Source organism: Heterodontus francisci, chromosome 27 (genome assembly GCF_036365525.1).
Source record: "Heterodontus francisci isolate sHetFra1 chromosome 27, sHetFra1.hap1, whole genome shotgun sequence".
Classification (NCBI taxonomy): Eukaryota; Metazoa; Chordata; class Chondrichthyes; order Heterodontiformes; family Heterodontidae; genus Heterodontus; species Heterodontus francisci.
Window position 1 is genome coordinate 64488233 of NC_090397.1, and position 19125 is coordinate 64507357.

A 19125-nucleotide genomic window follows, 5' to 3' on the forward strand; every position below is an offset into this window, starting at 1 on the left:
CTACTGGGTAATTGTAAAAACCCACTTTATGGGGAAAAAAAATCCCACTGCCCTTGCTTGCTCGAGCTTATATATAATCCACACCACTCGTGGTTGACTCTTAACTGTCCTCTCACCTGGCCAGGCAGGACACTCAATTTTTATCAAAACTGCTGAACTCTCTTTTCAACACCACCTGGGGACCACCTTCACCATACAACTGGAGTGGGTCAAGAAGCAGCCCACTCTTACCTTCGCAGGGAAATTTGGAATGGGTAATAAATATCAACCTTGCCAGAGAAATCCATATCCCAAGAAGAAATGAAGAAAGGGCATTTTTTTCTGATCTGCAAAATACTTCAGCCACGGATTTGGCTCTTTCAATGGCTGTGAAGATCACTACCACATTGAACTTTTAGGATGCCAAACCCTTCCAAGTTACATGTGCCAAATCGCTTACTTGGTAATGGACAGATGCAAGCAACAGTTTGCAAGGGGCAACATATTAATTACTTTCACTGTGGAAGGGAGAAAGATAACTGCTAACTAAGCAAACATAAGACAAAAACAAAGAAAATGAATGGACTTGCATGGACTATATAGCTCTTTTCACAACCTCAGGATGTCCTAAAGCATTTCAGTCAATGAAATACTTTTTGAAGCATAATACAGCAAAATTTTATCAAACACTGGTTAGGCCTCAGCCTCCAGAACATTTTTTTCTTGCTCCCTGTTCTCAGTTACATCAAGCAAGCTTCAGAATATCTATCTAACCTTAGAACCTGCATTATTCATCCCTGACTGGTTGCTTTCATTGGCACATCATTTCAAGTTCCCTGTTCCAATGAGCATAACCTTACATCTATCTGCATTAAAATCCATCTGCCGTTGTAATCCCTCTTCCTTCACACAGTAAATACTGCCAGAAAATCAAACACTATACTCTACAGAGTATGAATTGAAAACACAGCTTGGAATTTTACAAAAATTATTGAAACTGCTATTTAACAGCAATTAAAAGAGGATAACAGCCCTGAGGGTTAATTAGTTAAACCCCAGCAGAGATTTGAACACTGCCCTCCTGGAAATGTCAGCCTGAATCAGTCTCTAAGAGACCACTAACATTGATTCTCGAGCTATTCTCTTCATCAACTGCTGTCTGAGTCAGTATCTGCAGAGTTCCACAGAGGAAGCTGTTAGAGTTTTTTTGAGGTTGCCTCTAGCAGGGTAGATAAGGGGGAACCAGTGGATGGAGTGTATTTGGATTATCAAAAACCATTCTTCAAGGTGCCACACGACAGATGATTTCACACGATTAGGGCTCACGAAATTGGGGGTGATATATTAGAATGGATTGAGGATTAGTTACCGGACAGAAAACAAAATAGGAATGAGTGGGTTACTTTCGGGTTGGCAGGCTGTAACTAGTGAGGCACCGCAAGGATCACTGCTGGGGCCTCAGCTATTTACAATTTATATCCATTGCTTAGATGATTGAACCGAGTGTAAAATATCCAAGTTTGCTGATGATACAAAGCTAGGCAGGAAAGTAAGCTGCAAGAAGAACACAAAGAAGCTGCAAAGGGATATAGACAGGTTTAGTGAGTGGGCTAAAATTTGTCAGATGGAATATAATGTTGAGAAATGTGAGGTTATCCACTTTGTCTGGAAAAATCAAAAAGCATATAAGAATATTTTTTAAAAGGTGAAAGATTAGGAAATGTTTGTACTCAGAGGACCTCTGTGTCCTTGTACATGGATCACAGAAAGTTAATATGCAGGTACAGCAAGCTGTTAGGAAAGAAAATGGTATGTAAGCCTTTATTAAAATGGGATTGGAGTATTAGAGTAAAAATGCCTTTCTGTAATTATATAGGGCCTTGGTGAGACCACACCTGTGTATGGTTTTGGTTCCCTTACCAAAGGTCGGATTTATTTGCCTCAGAGGGAGTGCAGCAAAGGTTCACATGACTGACTCCTGCAATGTGGGATTTGTCCAATGAAGAGAGATTGAGTAGACTAGATCTATATTCCCTAGATTTCAGGTGATCTCCTTGAAATATATGAAATTCATAAGGAGTTTGACAGGGTAGATGCTGGGAGAATATTTCCCCTGGCTGGGGAGGCTAGAATTTTACATTGGGTGGGAGGCCCCGACCACCAACCGAAAAGAGCCTTGCTGGGCCTGGGGAGCCTCGCCGGGATTTTTCTTTCCCCAGGCCTTTAATTGACCTTGGGTGGGGCATCCATCTCCTTGAGGCAGGAGGTCCCACCTAATGGAGCTGCCGGCCAGTCAGCAGGCGGGCAGCTCTTGGTCCCAGCAGTGCCACGGGAAACGGTAGCCACTGCTGGGGCTATACCCAGCTATCGGAGGCAACAGGATGCACGGCCCCAGAACGCAGGTAGGTTTTTAGGGCCTCGCCGGGAACAATCAGTTGGGCCCTGGCGAGGGAAAGGGGGTTGGTTGGTTTGGGGGTGGGGGGGGTGGTATTGTGCTTTGGGAATGGTTGGGGCTTCAAGGGCAGCCCACCCTGAGGCACAGATGCCCAATCAGGAGGGCACCCCCCACCCCACAAGAAGGTGTTCTTGAAGCCTTTGCCATCTGGCTGCTGAGGGTAAAGTACCAGCGGCACCAGGAAGAGGCCCTTAGGTGGTGGTTAATAGGCCACTTAAGGGCCTTGATTGGCCTGGGGCGGGTGGGCCGTTTCTCGCCACCGCCCCACGTAAAATCGAGATGAGAAATTTCTTCACTCAACAGCTTGTTAATCTTTGGTATTCTCTACTCCAGAGAGCTGTGGATGCTCAGTTGTATATTAAAAATATTGCTTTTTGTAGTTTAGACTTGAATGGAGGGAAAATTATTAAGAAGTTTGCCATTGATACAGAAATTATCCACATGGTTGATAATGAAGGAGAAAGCTGTTGATTGCACGAAGGTATCAGTGGACTAGTCAGGTGAGTGGAACAGAGGCAAATGGAGTTCAATCCAGAGAAGTGTCAGGTAATGCATTTGGGGAAGATTAACAGGGCAAGGCAATACACAATAAATGTAGGTTACTGAGAAGTGTAGAGGAACAGAGGGACCTTGTGCAACTACACAGATCCTTGAAGGTGGCTGGACAGGTAGATAGGTGGTCAAGACGGCTTACAGGATATTTGCTTTTATTAGCCAAAGCATAGAATATAAGAGCTGGGAGGTTATGCCAGAACTGTATAAAACAGTAGTTAGGCTAGAGCGAGAGTACTGCGTGCAGTTCTGGTCATCCCACTATAGGAAAGATGTGATTGCGCTAGAGAGGGTACAGAGGAGATTAATGAGGATGTTGCCTGGAATTGGAGAGTTTTATTTAGAAGAAAAGATTGGATAGGCTCGGGTTAGTTTCTCTGGATCGGAGGCAGCTGAGGGGAGAGCCAGGGCTGAATTTTATAAGCTCGCCGCCGACAATGGCGATCCGCTCCTGCGGAGCACACGTCACCGAACCACTGCAATATTCAGCGTGGCAGCTCATTTAAATGGCCGGGGCGGACCGCCCACCCTGATGACCTGGAGGGGGCAGGGTGTCTGTCCCTGGCAATGTTGTCAGGCACCGTCGCGCAGGTGCCGTCTCCATTTTAAAAGGGCTTCGAGCCCTTCCATTTAATTTAATTATTTAAGCAGATATGGATTTTAAATTGCTTTTAAAAAATTAAATATATGTTTCTAGCCCCTCTCCCACTCCCCCAATAACCATATAATTCATTCCATGCCCTCTCCCCCCACCCAGAAATACTTACCTGTGCACCTGACCTCCCCACTGCATAAGTTCATAAACTATGCTCTTTACCCTTTCCCACCATCAGATGAGCTTGACCCTGCTACCCACCACCTGCCCCCACCACCACCCCCCCCCACCCCCCGCACTGAAGTACTTGCCTGCTCCCCCCTGTCCCCACCAGTGTCCCGCAACGGATCCCTGGACTGGTTTCCGAAGGCGCAGGAGCGCCGGCCACCGACAGCACTATTGCTTTGGAATGGACGGCGAGAGTGGGTAAGTAATTAATTCATCTATTTTAATACATTTAAATATTTAAATTTTGATCCTGTCGCTGAACGACAGTGGTGGGGGTGGGGAGGGGTGTGGGCGCCACGAGGCCTCACCACCACCAGTATCGGGCTGGGCCTTCCCGTTGTCGAGGCCTGTGGCAGCCCTCTCAAAGAGACATTTTCTGGCCTCCCCACCCCCGGCAGACCCCAACATCAGGGGGAGCTGTAAAATTCAGCCCCTAATTGGTGTATAAAATAATGAGGGGTCTAGATAGAGTGGATTGGAAGCCCCTATTCCCCTGGGTTGAGGAATCCAGGGGTTTAGATTTAGGATAAGAGGTAGAAGGTTTAGAGAGGATTCAAAAGGAATTTTTTTCACCCAGATTGTGATAGGGATCTGGAACTCACTGCCTGAAAGAGTAGTAGAGGCAGAAACCCTCGTAATATTTAGAAAGTACTTAGATATGCACTTGAAGTGCTGTAACCTATAAAGCTATGGACCAAGAGCTGGAAAGTGGGATTAGGCTGGATGGTTGCTTGTCAGTCAGTGCGGACACAATGGCACGAATGGACTCCTTCTGTGCTGTAAATTTTTATGATTCTATGATACCATGAGAGTTCGTTAGATGTTTGGGTACTAAATGAATTAAGGGATATGGGGATGGTGGAGCAATGTGGAGTTGAGATAGAAGATCAGCCATGATCTTGTTGAATGGTGGAACAGGCTTGAAGGGCCGAATGGTCTACTCCAGCTCCTAGTTCTTATGATCTTATAAGTAATACAGCCAAAGATATTTCAAAACTTAACAACTGGATATTGTGTGATATCATCCTACATGTTCATTGGAAATGAATTATTTTAAGTGAATCAACACTTCCATGAACTTATGGGACAAAGTAATTTGGAACAATTGTGGCTTTCCCACAATAAGAATGTACAGCACAAATTCTATATTTAAAAATGTCAGCAACAGATTCCCCTGATGGCTCAATAAACAAATGCACCAGGAAGGCTCCAAAATTTGATTCCAGATATGCAAAGTTAATAGGCTGGATTTGTGCTCAGGGGTGGGTTCGGGGAAACGGTCACTGACCTGGGATTTTCACAGAGGCATCCCCTTAATTTGCATGGAAACAGGTTCTCCATTGAATTAAGGGTGGTGGGTGAGCTCTCAAAGCTGGTGGGCCAACCAGAGGCCTTCCAACATGAGAGGAACAGCAGCCTGCAATGGATGGTAAGTAACAGAGAGGGCGCTTCAACATGGAGGTGCTCTCTCATAAACTTTTCTAAAAGTTTAAATAAAAAAGATACAGTAGTCAGACCTCCACTGTGGGTGTTGGAGGGGGTGGGGGGAAAATTCCTTCTACAGGGTGGCCTTTGGCTGCACTTGCACCCAGGCATACATGGAGGGCCTTTAAGCCTGCCTGGAGTGCCTGCCCCCCAGACTGCCACTGAGTGCCCGCCTCCAGGCAGATAAACTTACCTGCTCCCCACAAGCCCGCACCTCCCGCCTCTAACAACCCCCCACTGTCAGTTGTGGAAACTGAAGGTCTCCTTTAAGTGGGTTTAACAAGTCTCTTAATCAGCCTAATTAATTAATTAATTAAGCAGGGCCCAAACTCACTTTCACCAAGATGGCCTGGCATCAGGAAATCGGCACACACTGGCTGGTGTTGATATTTTAGAGCCCTGTCCACCTCCCTTCCTGCCCTCAGCGGGGCCCAATAATTCAGCCCAATTGTTCCCTATGATTGTAGTGGAGGTACTACAATGAGAGCAGACAAATGCTTGTTACGTCTTCTTGTTGTTTTCTGGTTCACAGATGTTGGAAATAATCACACTTTAAACTTGGAAAGGCTTGAGCTTTTCATTTATTTGTTCAGCCACCATGCTGCCTGCTGTAGGACTGGCCAGACCGGTTTTCTGTTATTCTACAGTGTCGCCGTGAATGTGGCCCCACTGGAACACTTACACATAACAATTAGTTCCTAGCTATTTAGTTCCTAGCACTTTACAGATAGTATAACAACATATAACAATGCCCTAGGTCAGGAAAGAAAAAGACTGTTGAACAGCCTGCCAACACTCATTGAGCACATGAACAAGCATTTAGAGAAATATTGAGAGTGTTTGCAGCTCTAACAAGCTGGGCCTCTTTTCTCCAGAACAGAGAAAGCTGGGAGGTGACCTGATAGGGGTCTTTAAAATTATGCAAAGGTTCAATAGGGTAGACATAGAGAAGATTAGATTAGATTAGAGATACAGCACTGAAACAGGCCCTTCGGCCCACCGAGTCTGTGCCGAACATCAACCACCCATTTATACTAATCCTACACTAATCCCATATTCCTACCAAACATCCCCACCTGTTCTTATATTTCCCTACCACCTACCTATACTAGTGACAATTTATAATGGCCAATTTACCTACCAACCTGCAAGTCTTTTGGCTTGTGGGAGGAAACCGGAACACCCGGAGAAAACCCACGCAGACACAGGGAGAACTTGCAAACTCCACACAGGCAGTACCCAGAATCGAACCCGGGTCCCTGGAGCTGTGAGGCTGCGGTGCTAACCACTGCGCCACTGTGCCGCCCTGTTTCCACTTGTGCGAGACCAGAACTAAGGGACCATCAATTTAAGGAAGTTACTAATATAACCAATAAGGAATTCGAGAGGTCAAGAGGAACTTCTTTACCAAGAGAGTGGTATGAATGTGAAACTCATTACCATAAGGAGTAGTTGAGGTCAATAGCATAAATGCCTTTAAGAGAAAGTTTGTTAAATACATCAGGAAGAAAGAAATAGAAGGTTATGCTGTTAGAGTTAGATGAAGTAAGGTGGAAGGAAGCTCATGTGGTGCATAAACACAGGCATAGACCAGTTGGCCTTGTTCTGTTCTGTAAATTCTATGTAATTCTATAATGTAACTAGAGTCAGTGAAATAGAGTTTGATTCTGTGTTAGTGTAAAGTGGCTGATGATGAGTTGACAGCCCATTTTACATTTCTCCAAATTTTTATTTACATTGATATTAAACAGGATGTGACTCTCAACCACCTGTTTTATGCTGTCGTGAAAAGCCAAAATCTATCCCAATGCCTTCCAGAGAGGAAAAAAAGGGGGAGGAACCTGGCGACCGGAAATGAAATACATCACGGGGATGAAACTCTCAGGGTGAAAATCCGTGGCGGTTCACCCGCCTTAATTTCAGTGGAAGAGTCATGGTAACCTCAGGAAACAGAAACAATTTCTCCAGGATTTTTGCAGCTTTGTTGCTGAAGTAAAGATGGGCAAGTGAGAGAACTTCCAGAGAAAATGTACTCGCGTATAAATATCGCTGCTTTCTGCTTTCAGGAATAACAAGAACAAATGCATTTATAAAGCGTCTTGAATGTAGGAAAATGCCCCATGGCACTTCACAAGAGCATTATCAAATGAGATTTGAAACCTAACCACATAGTGAGGACAGGTAACCAAACGTTTGGTTAAAGAGGCAGGTTTTAAGGAGAGTCTTAAAGGAGGAAAGTAGGGTAGACTGGCTAAACAATTTAGGCAGACCTTAGGGACTATGCTGCTGAAAGTACAGCTGCTATTGTGCAGTTCTTATGAATGCTTCCTCTTTTTGTTTAATTATGAGGATTTGTGTTTTAAAACTGAAAAATGATTCCATACATGCTGGAACTTATTTTTTTAAAAAGAGGTAATCAGAAGGTCTTTTGGACTGAGTTTGTAAACAATAGTTACTGGAAGGCACCTGTTTTCAGATAATTACCCAGCAGGGTTTTTTTTAACTTGGGGAAAGATGTTTACGAAGAAGTAACAGGTCAAAATTTATAGAGGTCAGGAGGCTTGACATCGGGATGTTTTTAGATTAATTGTGGACAGGCAGTTGACATATGCACAGTAGTTTGAAGACAGTTGGAGAAAACCTCCCAAGGGAGCAGACCCTAACTCAGCTTGTTCTACCTCTTTTGAAAAGCCTGCCAGTTCTCCACATCTTTAAGAAGTGCTGAGAAGCAAGTGTAAGAAACTGTCCGAAACTCCTGTTGCTGTATTTCTTTCTGGAAAGCCTGCCCAAACTGATCTTCAACCTGTCCAGACAAGAACTTTTCTAGGAAGATCCCAGTGACAGCCGTCTATGTGCACTTGGGATGCCAAACCAAAACAAAGGACATCTGACATCTTTCCATAGCTTCTCTTTTTTTCTTCAAGTATCTGGCCAAAGTATTCTTTTTGTCTTTTTTTTTATAATAGAGCTCTAAAGAGTAAATCTCTTTATTTTTTTGATTAACCGGTGGATGACTGTTTAAGGGGCTAAGGTAAAAACGGAACTTTTATATTTCAATCTGTGTGTTAATGCTTTGTTTCATTACTAGTTATGTCTTGTTTTCCAATGAACTAATAATTTTGGTTCGTTAAAGAAACCTGGTTGGTGTATTTTATTCTGGGATAAAAATAGAGTCTATGTTTGGCTGTATTGGTACCTGGGACAAAATTTAAATATATGTTGCGAACTGTGGAAAAGTGGAACTAGAAAAACAGTGCACTCCTCCCGCTTCAGTCGTAACAGCAGTGATAAAAACCAGTAAGTGCAAGAGACCAAAATTGGAGGAACACAGAGATTTCGGAGGCCAACAAGTAGATTGGCCCTCCAGGCTTTAATGGGAGAAGACAACAACCCATCACAACCCTCTTGACAGCAGAGGTTGAAAGAACATGTGGGCACGGATGAGGAATGTGAGGTGAGAAAGGCCAAAGATCCCAAAACGGAGCTTCTGAAAATTCTTTTTCGGTGCTCCCCATAACACATGGCACAAGAACATCATTACCTCTGAACAGCAATCGCGCCTTCAAAATATGATGTGAGTCCCTTACTTCACAACTCTAGAATATATGTGAATACTTTCTGAATCACTCCACAGATTCATGCTCTGTGAAGTTCTGTTTCTCAAAGTGACAAGATTCTGGAAATCATCACATTGCACTCTCACTAACTTTCACGGAACTTGGCATCAAAAATCCATCACACTTGTAAAAAATCCACTCAGGGTGGAATATTCGGTGGCCATTGAAACATCACGTTCTTGCAGATTAAAATAATGCATCTAAGTTGTACCATTAATGTTCTTGTTTGATAAGCTCCACTTAGGACATCGGTTAAAATGCCACTGATTCCTCACTCTCGCTCTCTTCTGCATCTAATTTCCGCAGTGTAACAGATGCTGAGGAAGGAGTAAAAAAATCAGTTCAGTCATTAATTGGAGTAGGTGGGCAGGCTGGTTGCTAAATATAAACTCCAGCAGCAAATTGCTTCAAACAGAAGCACAGCATTGTACATCTTTTAAAAAAGATATTAAAAAGAACTGCAGTACAGCATTATGACTTCAATCCAGCTAACAATTCTTAAATGGCTTGAATAGCAGGTGCTGATGGAAGTTGCACTTAAATTGTGCAGCAGGAGCTCTCCGACTGCTATTCCACACTATACCATTTACTCAGTTCACCAGCCTATATAAAAAGATGTTCGTACATCAAGGCTTAAAATCAGAAGAGAAGGACATTAAGTATGGAATATCTGAAATAAAGGCAGAATCTTTTGAAATTGACAGCCAGTCTCTCAGCAACTACAAGGGAAGTAGAAAGAAATCCAAATTTTGTGTTTTTGGGGCTGCTCTTTGGCCCCGCTGCCCTTTGCCGCTGGGTTGTGTCTTGTGGAAAATTTGCCTCTGCTTTCCACTCAAGGCACCTCGTTAAAATTGCAGCCAGGTCCGGATGACCTCATCAGGATCTGACATGCATGCAGGAATGTAGCAATTGAGGTAAGCCATTTAGTCTCTCAAGCCTGTTCCACCATCCTGTTAGATCAAGGCTGCTCTGTACCTCACCTCTATTGACCTGCCTTTGTTCCATATCCCAACAAAAATCTATCGATCTCAGTCTTGAAAATTTCAATTGGTCCAGCATCCAGAGTTTTTTGGGAAGCGAGCTTTGTCTTTCCACTACCCTTGGTGTGAAATATATTTTTTAAAAACTCCGCGGCTTTAGACACGTTTTCTTGGTGCTTGCTCGTTTGAGTGGCTTAAAATAGTGGAAGGTCAGCTCCCAACAGCTCCAGGGTGGGTAAGTGACCTGGTCATTTTTAACTGTCCAGCTGCCGGCTTTCGAGCACAGGCAGAGTTAAAATTAACCCCATACTCTTCATTACATTGGCGGAAACAAGTGAGACAGGGAAATCAGTGCGAAGGATAACCTGCTAAAGTACACATTAAAGCACGGTCTGGTGTGTGTGGAGAAGAATGATATAGTCCTTTATGGCTTCTTTATCCATCGAATAAGAAACACCATTTGGTTCATTGCGTGTATTCAGCAAACCACCGAGAATTTATCCTGTCATGGCACTTCACTCAACCTAGTTAAACCTCTTGGAAGAAATTTTCCAATGTTGCTTCCTGACCAATGGTCGCCAAACAAAACTATAGGAGACCCACCTTCCCTTCCCTTTCCTCCCCTTCCTTTCTTGTCCCATAAACAGGAAATTAAATCAATTGTCAGTTAATTTATTTTGAGTGTGGTTGGTTGAGGGAGGATTCTGGCCAGGACAATCAGAAGCACAGGCTGTTCTTTTTCTATTAGTGTTACAGGACCATTAATGCTCACCTAAACAACTGGAACAGAAAGACTTGGTTTAACATCTCATCCCATGGATGGTACTTCTGACATTGCATCATTCCCTGAGTACTGCACTCAAGCTATACTTAACCATATGACTATCAATGTTGTTGTTAGCCATATTTGTATCTGACCTTTGAGAAAATAGGTTTGCATTGATGCACTGAACTACTTTAAATTTGTTCTTATTCCATTCTACCGAAGCTAACATCTTTTCTAACCACGCACATCCCATGAAGCTTGTACTCCAGCTTCTTGTTCTGTATTCACAGTCCAAGTTAAATAGGTTTGCTTACAAAATTAACCATGTCTGTAAAAGTGTAAAAGACCTGGATCATGTCCATTTTCAGTCTTCCTTTGTTCAGTGATCCACCGTTGTAATATTATTTGAGAGGGCGTGGACTCGATGGACTGAATGCCCTCGTCCTGTGCTGTAATGACCTACTGACTGTGAAACGGGGCTCTGTAGGCTCACTGGTGCTGGTGCTATGGAAGCCCTGAAGACCTAAAATGGTGCTGGTCACGCTTCTGGCAGCATCAGGCATGGCGCCCCATTTTGTAAAGGGCTCCAGCGCGGCTGTGCCGTCTGCGCACCAAAAGCATCAGAAGAGGCTCTATCATGACATCAAACAGCCGTTCCAGCTGATTTGATGCTCACTTTCCTAACTTGGTCTGTGCGTGTGCTCTGAATGCCTGTGTGAATCACTCATAGCTGAACAGGCACAATGCACGCACCCCCTCCTCCCCACTAGAGTTATTTAAATGGCCAGCCACCAACTTGCAGGTGGGATGCCTTTGTCTTACTTCTGCTTAGGCAAGGTTAATAGAAGCACTGTGAATCATATTTGGAGATGTTTTGGAGAGCTGCTGCAGACAAGCAGGGAGGCAACAGGATTTGGTGACCCAACCTGCACAATGTCAGGGGGCTGTGGTTGCAGTGCCTCTGCAACATGGCTAGGATAGGGAGCAAAGTCTGCAGAGAGGGGAAGGTCTGAAAAGGGAGGAGGAGGTGGAGGGCTCTCCATGGAAGTCCTTACCCACCATGGGCTTTTTTGAGAGCACTTCACTTACTGCCACCCCACCCAGAAACAGTGCCTGAGGCAACTCAGGTTTAATAAGGAGATTGCAACAGAGCATCATAAGGTGTATCCAATGCCACCAGGAATCCAGAGGAGGAAGAGGTGGAGGAGGATGAAGAGGCGGAGGCAGGAAGGATGCATCCTGGACCCCTTCATTTCAGGCAGGCTGTCCGTGAGAGCCTGCTCAGACACGTTTCCATGACTACTTCCCTTGACCACCATGGATCCATCATTCCCCACCCTGACATCCATCTGAGACGTCCCCTTTGTTACCTTCCAACAATAAAGCCACCCACCATAATCTTTTCACATTGTATTACCCACACAGTGAGCTGGATTTTAAGAACTGCCACAAACTCAAGCGCGGCGGCTGATTTAAATAGCCGGGGCAGCCTGCCACCCCAGCCAATCGTGTGGAGGGGGCGGGTGTTCGTCTCCGGCAATGGCGTCAGCTGCCTGTGTGCAGGTGCTGGCGCCTTTTTTAAAGGGCAGTCAGCCCTGCTGCCTAATTTAAATTTTTAAATACATTCCCCCAAAATTGAACAAATAAATTTCTTATGCCCCTTTTCCCCCCCCCAATAACGATTACATTAACTATTTGCCCTTCCCCCACCCCCCAAAACACTTACCTTTTACATCCGATTTTCCCCTGCCCAAACTGCACAAAGCTTAAAGTTCAATCCTTCCCACCATCCCCTACACCCATTACATGCATTTGACCCCGTTGTGCACCCCCCCCCCCACCATGCTGAAAATCTTACCTGCTCCCCCCTTCCCACCAGTGTCACGCTGTCTTTCTCCGGACGGGGATATGAAGGCATGGGAGTGCCAGCCGTCACACTGAAGATCGAGGCGGGCTCTCAAGTTTGCAGGTAAGTCTATGTTAATTCATTCATTTTATTCATTTGAATATTTTAATTGAGGCCCTGTTGCCCAGCGGCAGGGGCACCACTACGGAGGATCGGGCCGAGCTCTACCGGCATCAAGGTCTGTGGCGGATCTCACCCATACCCACCTTAAGGTCCCCCCCGCCACGGAACCCGATGCCAGGGGGACAACAAGATCCAGCCCAGTGCGTCAGTTTTGGCTAATAGGCAGGATTAATACAGAACAAAAAGCTGACCTTGAATCTTGTATATAATGGGAGGCATCGACAGAATGTTCATCAAAAATTACCACTGCACCTGTAATAATGACACTTCCAAATATTGTGTGGCAGTGAATCTGCCACTCTCAAACTTTGCATCCAATCACATCCTAATTGAAATTTATGCAAATTAATGGGTCAATCAACTCAAGATAGGAGTCACTAGTGAGGTGAAATCACACCGCATGGCCTCAGTTTGGTTTAAAAGGCTGAACACAATAGGAGAGGAATTCCACATAAAAGTTTGAAGGCTTTCATGTACTGTAATGCAATATGCGATTTCACCCCATCGCTCTTCATTAAAATGCCAGGCATCATTTTTGCTGCAGTTATGGAGTAGAAAACGGCAGGTAACGAGAAAAGACAGACAGAACTTGTGTTTAAGTTAAAAAAGTAAGGCAATATTGATTGAAAGGAACAGGTAGACAAAGTGTTAAAAGTGAGGTGAAACCACATCTTGGTCCTTTAACATTCTCCAAATTCTTTTGATGTATTGGCTCAGGGAAGGAAGTGCCAATGTTCAGAAATGGTTGTTACTGGACTAGTAATCCAGAGGCCTGAACTGATGATTTGGAGACATGAGTTCAAGTCCCATCATGGGCAACAGGAGAGTTTAGATTCAGTTAATTAAATAAAATCTGTAATAAAAAGCTAGTATCAGTAATGGTGACCATGAAACTACTGGATTGTCATAAAAACCCATCTGGTTCACTAATGTCCTTTAGGGAGGGGAATCTGTCATCCTTACCTGGTCTGGCCTACATGTGACTCCAGACCCACAGCAATATGGCTGACTCTTAACCATCCTTTGAAATGTCCTAGCAAGCCACTCAGTTATGTTCAAGAAGGTGGCTCACTGTCACCTTCTCAAGGGTTGTTAGGAATGGGCAATAAATACTGGCCTTACCACATGCCCACATCCTGTGAATGAATTTTAAAAAATCGAGTATCCAACCCAATAAAGAAAGATTTGTATTTGCATAGTACCAAATCACATCTCCCAGAAATGTCTCAAAGCATTTCAAGTACTCTGGATGGCTATAAAATGCAGCGACTGTTTAAGAAGCAAACATGGCAACCATCCTACCTGCAGTAAAATTAAATGAATGGCTGTTTTTGGCTGTTTTTGGCAGCGTTGGTTGAGGGTGGAATTTCAACCAGGATAATTGTTTTACTCTCCTTTACTCTTTGAACAGTGCCATGCTCGAACTTTATAAATCACTGGTTAGGCCTCAGCTGGAGTACTGTGGACAATTTTGGGCACCGCACTTCAGGAAAGATATAAAGGCCTTAGAAAGAGTGCAGAGGAGGTTTACCAGGATTTTACCAGGGATGACAGACTTCAGTTATGAGGAGAGGCTGAAAATGTTAGGACTGTCACTGACTTCATCTCCTCTGGAGATCTTCCCTCTACAGATTCCAACCTCATAATCCCATAACCCCGGACAGCCCGCTTCTACCTCCTTTCCAAAATCCACAAACAGGACTGTCCCAGCAGACCCATTGTGTCAGCCTGCTCCTGTCCCACTGAACTTATTTCTACCTATCTTGACTCTATCTTTTCTCCGCTGGTCCAGTCTCTTCCCACCTACATCTGTGACTCTTCTGACGCCCTCCGTCATTTTGACAATTTCCAGTTTCCTGGTCCCAACCGCCTCCTCTTCACTATGGACGTCCAATCTCTCTACACCTCCATCCCCAACCAGGACGGTTTGAGGGCTCTCCACTTCTTCCTTCAACAGAGACCCAACCAGTCCCCATCCACCACCACTCTCCTCCACCTGCTGAACTTGTTCTCACATTGAACAACTTCTCCTTCAACTCCACTCACTTCCTTCAAGCAAAAGGTGTTGCTATGGGTACCCACATGGGTGCTAGTTATGCCTGTCTTTTTGTGGGATATGTCGAACATTCCTTGTTCCGGTCCTACTCAGGCCCCCTCCCCCAACTTTTTTTCCGGTGCATGGATGACTGTATTGGTGCCGTTTCCTGCTCCCGCCCTGAACTGGAAAACTTTATCAACTTTGCTTCTAATTTCCACCCTTCTCTCACCTTTACATGGTCCATCTCTGACACTTCCCTTCCCTTCCTCGACTTCTCTGTCTCCATCTCTGGCCATAGGCTGTCTACTAATATCCATTATAAACCCACCGACTCCCACAGCTACCTCGACTACACTTCTTCACATGCTGCCTCCTGTAAGGACTCCATTCCATTCTCCCAGTTTCTCCATCTCCGATGCATCTGCTCTGATGATGCTACCTTCCATGACGGTGCTTCTGATATGACCTCCGTTTTCCTCAACCAAGGATTCCCCCCCCCCTCCCACTGTGGTTGACAGGGCCCTCAACCGTGTCCGGCCCATGTCCCGCACCTCTACCCTCACCCCTTCCCCTCCCTCCCAGAACTGCGACAGGGTTCCCCTTATCCTCACTTTCCCCCCAATCAGCCTCCATATCCAAAGGATCATCCTCCGCCATTTCTGCCACCTCCAGCATGATGCCACTACCAAATGCATCTTCCCCTCCCTTCCCCTGTCAGCATTCCGAAGGGATCGTTCCCTCCGCGACACCCTGGTCCACTCCTCCATTACCCCCACCACCTCATCCCCTTCCCATGGCACCTTTCCCTGCAATTGCAGGAGGTGTAATACCTGCCCATTTACCTCCTCTCTCCTCACTATTCCAGGCCCCAAACACTCCTTGCAGGTGAAGCAGCAATTTACTTGTACTTCTTTCAATGTAGTATACTGTATTCGCTGCTCACAATGTGGTCTCCTCTACATTGGGGAGACCAAGCGCAGACTGGGTGACAGCTTTACGGAACTCCTCCGCTCAGTCCGCAAGCAGGACCCCGAGCTTCCGGTTGCTTGCCATTTCAACACCCCCCCCCTGCTCTCATGCTCACATCTCTGTCCTGGGTTTGCTGCAGTCATGGAAGTTATACAGCACAGAAACAGGCCATTCGGCCCATCATGTCTGTGCTGGCCATACAGCACCCAACTATTCTCATCCCATATTCCTCCACTTGGCCCGTAGCCTTGTATGCTATGGCATTTCAAGTGCTCATCTAAATACTACTTAAATGTTGTGAGGGTTCCTGCCTCCACCACCTCTTCAACAGTGCATTCCAGATTCCAACCACCCTCTGGGTGAAAAAATGTTTCCTCAAATCTCCCCTAAACCTCCTGCCCCTTACCCTACATCTATGCCCCCTAGTTATTGACCCCTCCACTAAGGGAAAAAGTTTCTTCATATCTAACCTATCAATGCCCCTCATAATCTTGTACACCTCAATCAGGTCCCCCCTCAGCTTTCTCTGCTCCAAGGAAAACAACCCTAGCCTTTTCAGTCTCTCTTCATAGCTAAAATGCTCCAGCCCAGGCAACATCCTGGTGAATCTCCTCTGCACTCTCTCCATTGCAATCACATCCTTCCTATAGTGTGGTGACCAGAACTGTACACAGTACTCCAGCTGTGGCCTAACTAGCGTTTTATACAGCTCCATCATAACCTCCCTGCTCTCATATTCTATGTCTAGGCTAATAAAGGCAAGTATCCCATATGCCTTCCTAACCACCTTATCTACCTGTGCTGCTGCCTTCAGTGATCTATGGACAAGTACACCAAGGTCCTTCTGACTTTCTGTACTTCCTCGGGTCCTACCATCCATTGTGTATTCCCTTGCCTTGTTAGACCTCCAAAAATGCATTACCTCACACTTCTCAGGATTAAATTCCAGTTGCCACTGCTCTGCTCATCTTACCAGCCCACCTATATCGACCTGTAATCTAAGGCTTTCCTCCTCACTATTTACGACACCACCAATTTTCATGTCATCTGCAAACTTACTTATCATACCTCCTATATTCATGTCTAAATCATTAATGTACACTACAAACAGCAAGGGTCCCAGCACCGATCCCTATGGTACACCACTGGTCACAGGCTTCGATTTGCAATAACAACCCTTGACCATTACCCTCTGTTTCCTGCCACTAAGCCAATTTTGGATCCAATTTGCCAAATTGCCCTGGATCCCATGGGCTCTTATCTTCTTAACCAATCTCCCATGTGGGACCTTATCAAAAGCCTTACTGAAGTCCATGGAGACTACATCAACTGCTTTACCCTCAGCTACACATCTAGTCACCTCCTCGAAAAATTCAATCAAGTTAATTAGACACGATCTCCCCCTGACAAAGATGTGCTGACTATCCCTGATTAATCCCTGCATCTCCAAGTGGAGATTAATCCTGTCCCTCAGAATTTTTTCCAATATTTTCCCAACCACTGACGTTTGACTCATCGGCCTGTAATTACAGGTTATGCTTAGTTTATCCCTACTACCCTTTTTGAATAATGGTAGCAAATTGGCTGTCTTCCAGTCATCTGGTACTGCTCCTGTGGCCAGAGAGGATCTGAAAACAGCCCCAGTGTTCCAGTGAACATCAACACAAGCTCAAGGAACAGCATCTCATTTACCGATTAGGCACACTACAGTCTGCCGGACTGAACATTGAGTTCAATAATTTCAGAGCATGACGGGCCCCCCATTTTACTTTTATTTTTAGTTATTATTTTCTTTTTCCTTTTTTTTTCTTTTTTTTCTGTTTATTTTATTTTATTTCATCTTAGTTTGTTCATTTTGCATACCCACTTTTTTTCATGTTTGTACTTGCGGCTGTTCAATTTTCAGTCCATTAACACCCTATCTGTACTAATGCTTTGTCTTTTAACACACCATTAACATATTGTTTGCCTTTGCTCCACAATCTTCTGGTCAGCTATTCTGTGACCTTGTCCTATTTACACCTTCTCCTTTGTTATCTCTTGCCCCACCCTCATTTTACTTGCTTATAACCTTTTACATTTCTAATATTTGCCAGTTCTGAAGAAGGTTCACTGACTTGAAACGTTAACTCTGCTTCTCTCTCCACAGATGCTGCCAGACCTGCTGAGTATTTCCAGCATTTCTTGTTTTTATTTCAGATTTCCCGCAGCCGCAGTATTTTGCTTTTATTTTACTGAAAAAGTTAGTACTGTTCTTCGAACAAAGAACTTTAAGAGGTGATCAAATAGATGTTTTCAAGATGATGAGCCAAGTTTTGATAGAGTAAATAGAGAAAAAATGGTTCCCTGTGGTAAGTGGGTCAATAACCAGAGGTCATAGATTCAAAATCATTGGCAAAAGATCTAGGGGGGAGATGAGGAGTAAAAGTTTCACTCAGTTGTCAGGATCTGGATTGCTCTACCTGAAAGGGTGTTAGAAGCTGATTCCATCAATAATTTGAAAGTTGGACAGATTCTTGAGGATAAAGAACTTACAGGACTATGGACAAAAAGTGGGGATATGGAACTCAGCACAACTGGTCTTCCAAAGAGCTAGCACAGTAACAATTGGCCAAATGATTTGCTTCTGTGCTGTAAGTTTCTGTGATTCTATGAATCAACATGTACTTGACCAGGAGAGGACGGCCTTGATTTAATTTCTCATGTGAAGGATGACCCTTTTGACAATGCAGCAATCCCTCAGTACTGCACTGGAGTATCAGTCTAGGCCTAGTGCTCAGGTCCTGGAATGGGGTTTGAACACAGAACCTACTGTAAGAGAGCAATTAAACTAAGCCACACTGATACTCTTGGCAGGGATAAAGGAGAAAGTGGCATGAGCGTTTTCAGTGGAAATCACAGATGGTTCAATAGCTCTTCTGCTTTGGTAAATTCTGTCAAGTCATTTCAATTAAAATCTTAAATATAACCTCTAATCTGTGCAATGAGATGTACATTTGAGACAAATGGGGCTTTCACAAAATGTATGACCATCTGATAACACCTGAAATTCCATTAGCAGCTTACTGTAAATGTAGCATTCTCCCAGTCCACTATGTGTTGTTGAGTTTTCATTTGAAGTCTGTACAAATAATGCCAGGCCTACTGATCATCTTTACAGACCACAGGCAATCACACTGATAACGCCCTTGAGGAAATGAAGCAGAATTTATCACTGCTTTGGGACAAAGCCTCCCTGAACAAAACTGTTGTTCGATTAAGGCGTGACAACAACCATCCAGCCCCATGAAGCTCCATGGAGAGCCCTATACTAACATAGGAATTAGGAGCCATTTGGTCCCTCTAGCATGCTCCGTTATTCAATAAGATCACGGCTGATCTGTTTGTGTCTCAAATTCCACACGCCCATTTACTCCCAATAACCTTTAAACA